Raw genomic sequence first — 14,489 nt, forward strand, 5'->3', positions numbered from 1 at the left:
TTGTCTGTTATCGTTAAAAGAACTTAACTAAAAAATTTGCACTATACATTATTTATATAGGTCCTAAAAAGTGCCTTGTGAACTATATGGTGCCAAATGTGCAATTCACATTGCAAAAAGTTCTAACGGGTCTCAAAATGTTTATTAGAGTCTAATAAGTAAATAATAAAAGTATAACAGTTAACCAATAAAAGATTTGTCTGTTATCGTTAAAAAAACTTAACTAAAAAATTTGCACTATACATTAGTTATATAGGTCCTAAAAAGTGCCTTGTGAACTATATGGTGCCAAATATGCAATTCACATTGCAAAAAGTTCTAACGGGTCTCAAAATGTTTATTAGAGTCTAATAAGTAAATAATAAAAGTATAACAGTTAACCAATAAAAGGTTTGTCTGTTATCGTTAAAAGAACTTAACTAAAAAATTTGCACTATACATTAGTTATATAGGTCCTAAAAAGTGCCTTGTGAACTATATGGTGCCAAATGTGCAATTCACATTGCAAAAAGTTCTAACGGGTCTCAAACGGTTTATTAGAGTCTAATAAGTAAATAATAAAAGTATAACAGTTAACCAATAAAAGGTTTGTCTGTTATCGTTAAAAGAACTTAACTAAAAAATTTGCACTATACATTAGTTATATAGGTCCTAAAAAGTGCCTTGTGAACTATATGGTGCCAAATGTGCAATTCACATTGCAAAAAGTTCTAACGGGTCTCAAAATGTTTATTAGAGTCTAATAAGTAAATAATAAAAGTATAACAGTTAACCAATAAAAGGTTTGTCTGTTATCGTTAAAAGAACTTAACTAAAAAATTTGCACTATACATTAGTTATATAGGTCCTAAAAAGTGCCTTGTGAACTATATGATGCCAAATGTGCAATTCACATTGCAAAAAGTTCTAACGGGTCTCAAAATGTTTATTAGAGTCTAATAAGTAAATAATAAAAGTATAACAGTTAAACAATAAAAGGTTTGTCTGTTATCGTTAAAAGAACTTAACTAAAAAATTTGCACTATACATTAGTTATATAGGTCCTAAAAAGTGCCTTGTGAACTATATGGTGCCAAATGTGCAATTCACATTGCAAAAAGTTCTAACGGGTTTCAAAATGTTTATTAGAGTCTAATAATTAAATAATAAAAGTATAACAGTTAACCAATAAAAGGTTTGTCTGTTATCGTTAAAAGAGCTTAACTAAAAAATTTGCACTATACATTAGTTATATAGGTCCTAAAAAGTGCCTTGTGAACTATATGGTGCCAAATGTGCAATTCACATTGCAAAAAGTTCTAACGGGTCTCAAAATGTTTATTAGAGTCTAATAAGTAAATAATAAAAGTATAACAGTTAACCAATAAAAGGTTTGTCTGTTATCGTTAAAAGAACTTAACTAAAAAATTTGCACTATAAATTAGTTATATAGGTCCTAAAAAGTGCCTTGTGAACTATATGGTGCCAAATGTGCAATTCACATTGCAAAAAGTTCTAACGGGTCTCAAAATGTTTATTAGAGTCTAATAAGTAAACAATAAAAGTATAACAGTTAACCAATAAAAGGTTTGTTTGTTATCGTTAAAAGAACTTAACTAAAAAATTTGCACTATACATTAGTTATATAGGTCCTAAAAAGTGCCTTGTGAACTATATGGTGCCAAATGTGCAAGTTACATTGCAAAAAGTTCTAACGAGTCTCAAAATGTTTATTAGAGTCTAATAAGTAATCAATAAAAGTATAACAGTTAACCAATAAAAGGTTTGTCTGTTATCGTTAAAAGAACTTAACTAAAAAATTTGCACTATACATTATTTATATAGGTCCTAAAAAGTGCCTTGTGAACTATATGGTGCCAAATATGCAATTCACATTGCAAAAAGTTCTAACGGGTCTCAAAATGTTTATTAGAGTCTAATAAGTAAATAATAAAAGTATAACAGTTAACCAATAAAAGGTTTGTCTGTTATCGTTAAAAGAACTTAACTAAAAAATTTGCACTATACATTAGTTATATAGGTCCTAAAAAGTGCCTTGTGAACTATATGGTGCCAAATGTGCAATTCACATTGCAAAAAGTTCTAACGGGTCTCAAACGGTTTATTAGAGTCTAATAAGTAAATAATAAAAGTATAACAGTTAACCAATAAAAGGTTTGTCTGTTATCGTTAAAAGAACTTAACTAAAAAATTTGCACTATACATTAGTTATATAGGTCCTAAAAAGTGCCTTGTGAACTATATGGTGCCAAATGTGCAATTCACATTGCAAAAAGTTCTAACGGGTCTCAAAATGTTTATTAGAGTCTAATAAGTAAATAATAAAAGTATAACAGTTAACCAATAAAAGGTTTGTCTGTTATCGTTAAAAGAACTTAACTAAAAAATTTGCACTATACATTAGTTATATAGGTCCTAAAAAGTGCCTTGTGAACTATATGATGCCAAATGTGCAATTCACATTGCAAAAAGTTCTAACGGGTCTCAAAATGTTTATTAGAGTCTAATAAGTAAATAATAAAAGTATAACAGTTAAACAATAAAAGGTTTGTCTGTTATCGTTAAAAGAACTTAACTAAAAAATTTGCACTATACATTATTTATATAGGTCCTAAAAAGTGCCTTGTGAACTATATGGTGCCAAATGTGCAATTCACATTGCAAAAAGTTCTAACGGGTCTCAAAATGTTTATTAGAGTCTAATAAGTAAATAATAAAAGTATAACAGTTAACCAATAAAAGATTTGTCTGTTATCGTTAAAAAAACTTAACTAAAAAATTTGCACTATACATTAGTTATATAGGTCCTAAAAAGTGCCTTTTGAACTATATGGTGCCAAATATGCAATTCACATTGCAAAAAGTTCTAACGGGTCTCAAAATGTTTATTAGAGTCTAATAAGTAAATAATAAAAGTATAACAGTTAACCAATAAAAGGTTTGTCTGTTATCGTTAAAAGAACTTAACTAAAAAATTTGCACTATACATTAGTTATATAGGTCCTAAAAAGTGCCTTGTGAACTATATGGTGCCAAATGTGCAATTCACATTGCAAAAAGTTCTAACGGGTCTCAAACGGTTTATTAGAGTCTAATAAGTAAATAATAAAAGTATAACAGTTAACCAATAAAAGGTTTGTCTGTTATCGTTAAAAGAACTTAACTAAAAAATTTGCACTATACATTAGTTATATAGGTCCTAAAAAGTGCCTTGTGAACTATATGGTGCCAAATGTGCAATTCACATTGCAAAAAGTTCTAACGGGTCTCAAAATGTTTATTAGAGTCTAATAAGTAAATAATAAAAGTATAACAGTTAACCAATAAAAGGTTTGTCTGTTATCGTTAAAAGAACTTAACTAAAAAATTTGCACTATACATTAGTTATATAGGTCCTAAAAAGTGCCTTGTGAACTATATGATGCCAAATGTGCAATTCACATTGCAAAAAGTTCTAACGGGTCTCAAAATGTTTATTAGAGTCTAATAAGTAAATAATAAAAGTATAACAGTTAAACAATAAAAGGTTTGTCTGTTATCGTTAAAAGAACTTAACTAAAAAATTTGCACTATACATTAGTTATATAGGTCCTAAAAAGTGCCTTGTGAACTATATGGTGCCAAATGTGCAATTCACATTGCAAAAAGTTCTAACGGGTCTCAAAATGTTTATTAGAGTCTAATAAGTAAATAATAAAAGTATAACAGTTAACCAATAAAAGGTTTGTCTGTTATCGTTAAAAGAACTTAACTAAAAAATTTGCACTATACATTAGTTATATAGGTCCTAAAAAGTGCCTTGTGAACTATATGGTGCCAAATGTGCAATTCACATTGCAAAAAGTTCTAACGGGTCTCAAAATGTTTATTAGAGTCTAATAAGTAAATAATAAAAGTATAACAGTTAACCAATAAAAGGTTTGTCTGTTATCGTTAAAAGAACTTAACTAAAAAATTTGCACTATACATTAGTTATATAGGTCCTAAAAAGTGCCTTGTGAACTATATGGTGCCAAATGTGCAATTCACATTGCAAAAAGTTCTAACGGGTCTCAAAATGTTTATTAGAGTCTAATAAGTAAATAATAAAAGTATAACAGTTAACCAATAAAAGGTTTGTCTGTTATCGTTAAAAGAACTTAACTAAAAAATTTGCACTATACATTAGTTATATAGGTCCTAAAAAGTGCCTTGTGAACTATATGGTGCCAAATGTGCAATTCACATTGCAAAAAGTTCTAACGGGTCTCAAAATGTTTATTAGAGTCTAATAAGTAAATAATAAAAGTATAACAGTTAACCAATAAAAGGTTTGTCTGTTATCGTTAAAAGAACTTAACTAAAAAATTTGCACTATACATTAGTTATATAGGTCCTAAAAAGTGCCTTGTGAACTATATGGTGCCAAATGTGCAATTCACATTGCAAAAAGTTCTAACGGGTCTCAAAATGTTTATTAGAGTCTAATAAGTAAATAATAAAAGTATAACAGTTAACCAATATAAGGTTTGTCTGTTATCGTTAAAAGAACTTAACTAAAAAATTTGCACTATACATTAGTTATATAGGTCCTAAAAAGTGCCTTGTGAACTATATGGTGCCAAATGTGCAATTCACATTGCAAAAAGTTCTAACGGGTCTCAAAATGTTTATTAGAGTCTAATAAGTAAATAATAAAAGTATAACAGTTAACCAATAAAAGGTTTGTCTGTTATCGTTAAAAGAACTTAACTAAAAAATTTGCACTATACATTAGTTATATAGGTCCTAAAAAGTGCCTTGTGAACTATATGGTGCCAAATGTGCAATTCCAATTGCAAAAAGTTCTAACGGGTCTCAAAATGTTTATTAGAGTCTAATAAGTAAATAATAAAAGTATAACAGTTAACCAATAAAAGGTTTGTCTGTTATCGTTAAAAGAACTTAACTAAAAAATTTGCACTATACATTAGTTATATAGGTCCTAAAAAGTGCCTTGTGAACTATATGGTGCCAAATGTGCAATTCACATTGCAAAAAGTTCTAACGGGTCTCAAAATGTTTATTAGAGTCTAATAAGTAAATAATAAAAGTATAACAGTTAACCAATAAAAGGTTTGTCTGTTATCGTTAAAAGAACTTAACTAAAAAATTTGCACTATACATTAGTTATATAGGTCCTAAAAAGTGCCTTGTGAACTATATGGTGCCAAATGTGCAATTCACATTGCAAAAAGTTCTAACGGGTCTCAAAATGTTTATTAGAGTCTAATAAGTAAATAATAAAAGTATAACAGTTAACCAATAAAAGGTTTGTCTGTTATCGTTAAAAGAACTTAACTAAAAAATTTGCACTATACATTAGTTATATAGGTCCTAAAAAGTGCCTTGTGAACTATATGGTGCCAAATGTGCAATTGACATTGCAAAAAGTTCTAACGGGTCTCAAAATGTTTATTAGAGTCTAATAAGTAAATAATAAAAGTATAACAGTTAACCAATAAAAGGTTTGTCTGTTATCGTTAAAAGAACTTAACTAAAAAATTTGCACTATACATTAGTTATATAGGTCTTAAAAAGTGCCTTGTGAACTATATGGTGCCAAATGTGCAATTCACATTGCAAAAAGTTCTAACGGGTCTCAAAATGTTTATTAGAGTCTAATAAGTAAATAATAAAAGTATAACAGTTAAACAATAAAAGGTTTGTCTGTTATCGTTAAAAGAACTTAACTAAAAAATTTGCACTATACATTAGTTATACAGGTCCTAAAAAGTGCCTTGTGAACTATATGGTGCCAAATGTGCAATTCACATTGCAAAAAGTTCTAACGGGTCTCAAAATGTTTATTAGAGTCTAATAAGTAAATAATAAAAGTATAACAGTTAACCAATAAAAGGTTTGTCTGTTATCGTTAAAACAACTTAACTAAAAAATTTGCACTATAAATTAGTTATATAGGTCCTAAAAAGTGCCTTGTGAACTATATGATGCCAAATGTGCAATTCACATTGCAAAAAGTTCTAACGGGTCTCAAAATGTTTATTAGAGTCTAATAAGTAAATAATAAAAGTATAACAGTTAAACAATAAAAGGTTTGTCTGTTATCGTTAAAAGAACTTAACTAAAAAATTTGCACTATACATTAGTTATATAGGTCCTAAAAAGTGCCTTGTGAACTATATGGTGCCAAATGTGCAATTCACATTGCAAAAAGTTCTAACGGGTCTCAAAATGTTTATTAGAGTCTAATAAGTAAATAATAAAAGTATAACAGTTAACCAATAAAAGGTTTGTCTGTTATCGTTAAAAGAACTTAACTAAAAAATTTGCACTATACATTAGTTATATAGGTCCTAAAAAGTGCCTTGTGAACTATATGGTGCCAAATGTGCAATTCACATTGCAAAAAGTTCTAACGGGTCTCAAAATGTTTATTAGAGTCTAATAAGTAAATAATAAATGTATAACAGTTAACCAATAAAAGGTTTGTCTGTTATCGTTAAAAGAACTTAACTAAAAAATTTGCACTATACATTAGTTATATAGGTCCTAAAAAGTGCCTTGTGAACTATATGGTGCCAAATGTGCAATTCACATTGCAAAAAGTTCTAACGGGTCTCAAAATGTTTATTAGAGTCTAATAAGTAAATAATAAAAGTATAACAGTTAACCAATAAAAGGTTTGTCTGTTATCGTTAAAAGAACTTAACTAAAAAATTTGCACTATACATTAGTTATATAGGTCCTAAAAAGTGCCTTGTGAACTATATGGTGCCAAATGTGCAATTCACATTGCAAAAAGTTCTAACGGGTCTCAAAATGTTTATTAGAGTCTAATAAGTAAATAATAAAAGTATAACAGTTAACCAATAAAAGGTTTGTCTGTTATCGTTAAAAGAACTTAACTAAAAAATTTGCACTATACATTAGTTATATAGGTCCTAAAAAGTGCCTTGTGAACTATATGGTGCCAAATGTGCAATTCACATTGCAAAAAGTTCTAACGGGTCTCAAAATGTTTATTAGAGTCTAATAAGTAAATAATAAAAGTATAACAGTTAAACAATAAAAGGTTTGTCTGTTATCGTTAAAAGAACTTAACTAAAAAATTTGCACTATACATTAGTTATATAGGTCCTAAAAAGTGCCTTGTGAACTATATGGTGCCAAATGTGCAATTCACATTGCAAAAAGTTCTAACGGGTCTCAAAATGTTTATTAGAGTCTAATAAGTAAATAATAAAAGTATAACAGTTAACCAATAAAAGGTTTGTCTGTTATCGTTAAAAGAACTTAACTAAAAAATTTGCACTATACATTAGTTATATAGGTCCTAAAAAGTGCCTTGTGAACTATATGGTGCCAAATGTGCAATTCACATTGCAAAAAGTTCTAACGGGTCTCAAAATGTTTATTAGAGTCTAATAAGTAAATAATAAAAGTATAACAGTTAACCAATAAAAGGTTTGTCTGTTATCGTTAAAAGAACTTAACTAAAAAATTTGCACTATACATTAGTTATATAGGTCCTAAAAAGTGCCTTGTGAACTATATGGTGCCAAATGTGCAATTCACATTGCAAAAAGTTCTAACGGGTCTCAAAATGTTTATTAGAGTCTAATAAGTAAATAATAAAAGTATAACAGTTAAACAATAAAAGGTTTGTCTGTTATCGTTAAAAGAACTTAACTAAAAAATTTGCACTATACATTAGTTATATAGGTCCTAAAAAGTGCCTTGTGAACTATATGGTGCCAAATGTGCAATTCACATTGCAAAAAGTTCTAACGGGTCTCAAAATGTTTATTAGAGTCTAATAAGTAAATAATAAAAGTATAACAGTTAACCAATAAAAGGTTTGTCTGTTATCGTTAAAAGAACTTAACTAAAAAATTTGCACTATACATTAGTTATATAGGTCCTAAAAAGTGCCTTGTGAACTATATGGTGCCAAATGTGCAATCCACATTGCAAAAAGTTCTAACGGGTCTCAAAATGTTTATTAGAGTCTAATAAGTAAATAATAAAAGTATAACCGTTAACCAATAAAAGGTTTGTCTGTTATCGTTAAAAGAACTTAACTAAAAAATTTGCACTATACATTAGTTATATAGGTCCTAAAAAGTGCCTTGTGAACTATATGGTGCCAAATGTGCAATTCACATTGCAAAAGGTTCTAACGGGTCTCAAAATGTTTACTAGAGTCTAATAAGTAAATAATAAAAGTATAACAGTTAACCAATAAAAGGTTTGTCTGTTATCGTTAAAAGAACTTAACTAAAAAATTTGCACTATACATTAGTTATATAGGTCCTAAAAAGTGCCTTGTGAACTATATGGTGACAAATGTGCAATTTACATTGCAAAAAGTTCTAACGGGTCTCAAAATGTTTATTAGAGTCTAATAAGTAAATAATAAAAGTATAACAGTTAACCAATAAAAGGTTTGTCTGTTATCGTTAAAAGAACTTAACTAAAACATTTGCACTATACATTAGTTATATAGGTCCTAAAAAGTGCCTTGTGAACTATATGGTGCCAAATGTGCAATTCACATTGCAAAAAGTTCTAACGGGTCTCAAAATGTTTATTAGAGTCTAATAAGTAAATAATAAAAGTATAACAGTTAACCAATAAAAGGTTTGTCTGTTATCGTTAAAAGAACTTAACTAAAAAATTTGCACTATACATTAGTTATATAGGTCCTAAAAAGTGCCTTGTGAACTATATGGTGCCAAATGTGCAATTCACATTGCAAAAAGTTCTAACGGGTCTCAAAATGTTTATTAGAGTCTAATAAGTAAATAATAAAAGTATAACAGTTAACCAATAAAAGGTTTGTCTGTTATCGTTAAAAGAACTTAACTAAAAAATTTGCACTATACATTAGTTATATAGGTCCTAAAAAGTGCCTTGTGAACTATATGGTGCCAAATGTGCAATTCACATTGCAAAAAGTTCTAACGGGTCTCAAAATGTTTATTAGAGTCTAATAAGTAAATAATAAAAGTATAACAGTTAACCAATAAAAGGTTTGTCTGTTATCGTTAAAAGAACTTAACTAAAAAATTTGCACTATACATTAGTTATATTGGTCCTAAAAAGTGCCTTGTGAACTATATGGTGACAAATGTGCAATTTACATTGCAAAAAGTTCTAACGGGTCTCAAAATGTTTATTAGAGTCTAATAAGTAAATAATAAAAGTATAACAGTTAACCAATAAAAGGTTTGTCTGTTATCGTTAAAAGAACTTAACTAAAACATTTGCACTATACATTAGTTATATAGGTCCTAAAAAGTGCCTTGTGAACTATATGGTGCCAAATGTGCAATTCACATTGCAAAAAGTTCTAACGGGTTTAAAAATGTTTATTACAGTCTAATAAGTAAATAATAAAAGTATAACAGTTAACCAATAAAAGGTTTGTCTGTTATCGTTAAAAGACGTTAACTAAAAAATTTGCACTATACATTAGTTATATAGGTCCTAAAAAGTGCCTTGTGAACTATATGGTGCCAAATGTGCAATTCACATTGCAAAAAGTTCTAACGGGTCTCAAAATGTTTATTAGAGTCTAATAAGTAAATAATAAAAGTATAACAGTTAACCAATAAAAGGTTTGTCTGTTATCGTTAAAAGAACTTAACTAAAAAATTTGCACTATACATTAGTTATATAGGTCCTAAAAAGTGCCTTGTGAACTATATGGTGCCAAATGTGCAATTCACATTGCAAAAAGTTCTAACGGGTCTCAAAATGTTTATTAGAGTCTAATAAGTAAATAATAAAAGTATAACAGTTAACCAATAAAAGGTTTGTCTGTTATCGTTAAAAGAACTTAACTAAAAAATTTGCACTATACATTAGTTATATAGGTCCTAAAAAGTGCCTTGTGAACTATATGGTGCCAAATGTGCAATTCACATTGCAAAAAGTTCTAACGGGTCTCAAAATGTTTATTAGAGTCTAATAAGTAAATAATAAAAGTATAACAGTTAACCAATAAAAGGTTTGTCTGTTATCGTTAAAAGAACTTAACTAAAAAATTTGCACTATACATTAGTTATATAGGTCCTAAAAAGTGCCTTGTGAACTATATGGTGCCAAATGTGCAATTCACATTGCAAAAAGTTCTAACGGGTCTCAAAATGTTTATTAGAGTCTAATAAGTAAATAATAAAAGTATAACAGTTAACCAATAAAAGGTTTGTCTGTTATCGTTAAAAGAACTTAACTAAAAAATTTGCACTATACATTAGTTATATAGGTCCTAAAAAGTGCCTTGTGAACTATATGGTGACAAATGTGCAATTTACATTGCAAAAAGTTCTAACGGGTCTCAAAATGTTTATTAGAGTCTAATAAGTAAATAATAAAAGTATAACAGTTAACCAATAAAAGGTTTGTCTGTTATCGTTAAAAGAACTTAACTAAAACATTTGCACTATACATTAGTTATATAGGTCCTAAAAAGTGCCTTGTGAACTATATGGTGCCAAATGTGCAATTCACATTGCAAAAAGTTCTAACGGGTCTCAAAATGTTTATTAGAGTCTAATAAGTAAATAATAAAAGTATAACAGTTAACCAATAAAAGGTTTGTCTGTTATCGTTAAAAGAACTTAACTAAAAAATTTGCACTATACATTAGTTATATAGGTCCTAAAAAGTGCCTTGTGAACTATATGGTGCCAAATGTGCAATTCACATTGCAAAAAGTTCTAACGGGTCTCAAAATGTTTATTAGAGTCTAATAAGTAAATAATAAAAGTATAACAGTTAACCAATAAAAGGTTTGTCTGTTATCGTTAAAAGAACTTAACTAAAAAATTTGCACTATACATTAGTTATATAGGTCCTAAAAAGTGCCTTGTGAACTATATGGTGCCAAATTGCAATTCACATTGCAAAAAGTTCTAACGGGTCTCAAAATGTTTATTAGAGTCTAATAAGTAAATAATAAAAGTATAACAGTTAACCAATAAAAGGTTTGTCTGTTATCGTTAAAAGAACTTAACTAAAAAATTTGCACTATACATTAATTATATAGGTCCTAAAAAGTGCCTTGTGAACTATATGGTGCCAAATGTGCAATTCACATTGCAAAAAGTTCTAACGGGTCTCAAAATGTTTATTAGAGTCTAATAAGTAAATAATAAAAGTATAACAGTTAACCAATAAAAGGTTTGTCTGTTATCGTTAAAAGAACTTAACTAAAAAATTTGCACTATACATTATTTATATAGGTCATAAAAAGTGCCTTGTGAACTATATGGTGCCAAATGTGCAATTCACATTGCAAAAAGTTCTAACGGGTCTCAAAATGTTTATTAGAGTCTAATAAGTAAATAATAAAAGTATAACAGTTAACCAATAAAAGGTTTGTCTGTTATCGTTATAAGAACTTAACTAAATATGTTGCACTATACATTAGTTATATAGGTCCTAAAAAGTGCCTTGTGAACTATATGGTGCCAAATGTGCAATTCACATTGCAAAAAGTTCTAACGGGTCTCAAAATGTTTATTAGAGTCTAATAAGTAAATAATAAAAGTATAACAGTTAACCAATAAAAGGTTTGTCTGTTATCGTTAAAAGAACTTAACTAAAAAATTTGCACTATACATTAGTTATATAGGTCCTAAAAAGTGCCTTGTGAACTATATGGTGCCAAATGTGCAATTCACATTGCAAAAAGTTCTAACGGGTCTCACAATGTTTATTAGAGTCTAATAAGTAAATAATAAAAGTATAACAGTTAACCAATAAAAGGTTTGTCTGTTATCGTTAAAAGAACTTAACTAAAAAATTTGCACTATACATTAGTTATATAGGTCCTAAAAAGTGCCTTGTGAACTATATGGTGCCAAATGTGCAATTCACATTGCAAAAAGTTCTAACGGGTCTCAAAATGTTTATTAGAGTCTAATAAGTAAATAATAAAAGTATAACAGTTAACCAATAAAAGGTTTGTCTGTTATCGTTAAAAGAACTTAACTAAAAAATTTGCACTATACATTATTTATATAGGTCCTAAAAAGTGCCTTGTGAACTATATGGTGCCAAATGTGCAATTCACATTGCAAAAAGTTCTAACGGGTCTCAAAATGTTTATTAGAGTCTAATAAGTAAATAATAAAAGTATAACAGTTAACCAATAAAAGGTTTGTCTGTTATCGTTAAAAGAACTTAACTAAAAAATTTGCACTATACATTATTTATATAGGTCCTAAAAAGTGCCTTGTGAACTATATGGTGCCAAATGTGCAATTCACATTGCAAAAAGTTCTAACGGGTCTCAAAATGTTTATTAGAGTCTAATAAGTAAATAATAAAAGTATAACAGTTAACCAATAAAAGGTTTGTCTGTTATCGTTATAAGAACTTAACTAAAAAATTTGCACTATACATTAGTTATATAGGTCTTAAAAAGTGCCTTGTGAACTATATGGTGCCAAATGTGCAATTCACATTGCAAAAAGTTCTAACGGGTCTCAAAATGTTTATTAGAGTCTAATAAGTAAATAATAAAAGTATAACAGTTAACCAATAAAAGGTTTGTCTGTTATCGTTAAAAGAACTTAACTAAAAAATTTGCACTATACATTAATTATATAGGTCCTAAAAAGTGCCTTGTGAACTATATGGTGCCAAATGTGCAATTCACATTGCAAAAAGTTCTAACGGGTCTCAAAATGTTTATTAGAGTCTAATAAGTAAATAATAAAAGTATAGCAGTTAACCAATAAAAGGTTTGTCTGTTATCGTTAAAAGAACTTAACTAAAAAATTTGCACTATACATTAGTTATATAGGTCCTAAAAAGTGCCTTGTGAACTATATGGTGCCAAATGTGCAATTCACATTGCAAAAAGTTCTAACGGGTCTCAAAATGTTTATTAGAGTCTAATAAGTAAATAATAAAAGTATAACAGTTAACCAATAAAAGGTTTGTCTGTTATCGTTAAAAGAACTTAACTAAAAAATTTGCACTATACATTATTTATATAGGTCATAAAAAGTGCCTTGTGAACTATATGGTGCCAAATGTGCAATTCACATTGCAAAAAGTTCTAACGGGTCTCAAAATGTTTATTAGAGTCTAATAAGTAAATAATAAAAGTATAACAGTTAACCAATAAAAGGTTTGTCTGTTATCGTTATAAGAACTTAACTAAAAATGTTGCACTATACATTAGTTATATAGGTCCTAAAAAGTGCCTTGTGAACTATATGGTGCCAAATGTGCAATTCACATTGCAAAAAGTTCTAACGGGTCTCAAAATGTTTATTAGAGTCTAATAAGTAAATAATAAAAGTATAACAGTTAACCAATAAAAGGTTTGTCTGTTATCGTTAAAAGAACTTAACTAAAAAATTTGCACTATACATTAGTTATATAGGTCCTAAAAAGTGCCTTGTGAACTATATGGTGCCAAATGTGCAATTCACATTGCAAAAAGTTCTAACGGGTCTCAAAATGTTTATTAGAGTCTAATAAGTAAATAATAAAAGTATAACAGTTAACCAATAAAAGGTTTGTCTGTTATCGTTAAAAGAACTTAACTAAAAAATTTGCACTATACATTATTTATATAGGTCATAAAAAGTGCCTTGTGAACTATATGGTGCCAAATGTGCAATTCACATTGCAAAAAGTTCTAACGGGTCTCAAAATGTTTATTAGAGTCTAATAAGTAAATAATAAAAGTATAACAGTTAACCAATAAAAGGTTTGTCTGTTATCGTTATAAGAACTTAACTAAAAATGTTGCACTATACATTAGTTATATAGGTCCTAAAAAGTGCCTTGTGAACTATATGGTGCCAAATGTGCAATTCACATTGCAAAAAGTTCTAACGGGTCTCAAAATGTTTATTAGAGTCTAATAAGTAAATAATAAAAGTATAACAGTTAACCAATAAAAGGTTTGTCTGTTATCGTTAAAAGAACTTAACTAAAAAATTTGCACTATTCATTAGTTATATAGGTCCTAAAAAGTGCCTTGTGAACTATATGGTGCCAAATGTGCAATTTACATTGCAAAAAGTTCTAACGGGTCTCAAAATGTTTATTAGAGTCTAATAAGTAAATAATAAAAGTATAACAGTTAACCAATAAAAGGTTTGTCTGTTATCGTTAAAAGAACTTAACTAAAAAATTTGCACTATACATTAGTTATATAGGTCCTAAAAAGTGCCTTGTGAACTATATGGTGCCAAATGTGCAATTCACATTGCAAAAAGTTCTAACGGGTCTCAAAATGTTTATTAGAGTCTAATAAGTAAATAATAAAAGTATAACAGAACACTAGAACGGCCGAGGTGTCGAAATCGACACTTTTTGGATTTTGATGTCCTTTTATTTTACCAAATGACGTTGCAACGGTATTAAATTTTCAGTAGCTTCCTAACTTTCTTGAAAGAGTATGGATAAGGAACATTTTTGGAAATTTGACTTTTGATTATTTTTTTACAACCTGTTATACCTTCAACGGCCGAGGT

This window comes from Clavelina lepadiformis, chromosome 5 (assembly GCF_947623445.1).
Source record: "Clavelina lepadiformis chromosome 5, kaClaLepa1.1, whole genome shotgun sequence".
Lineage (NCBI taxonomy): Eukaryota > Metazoa > Chordata > Ascidiacea > Aplousobranchia > Clavelinidae > Clavelina > Clavelina lepadiformis.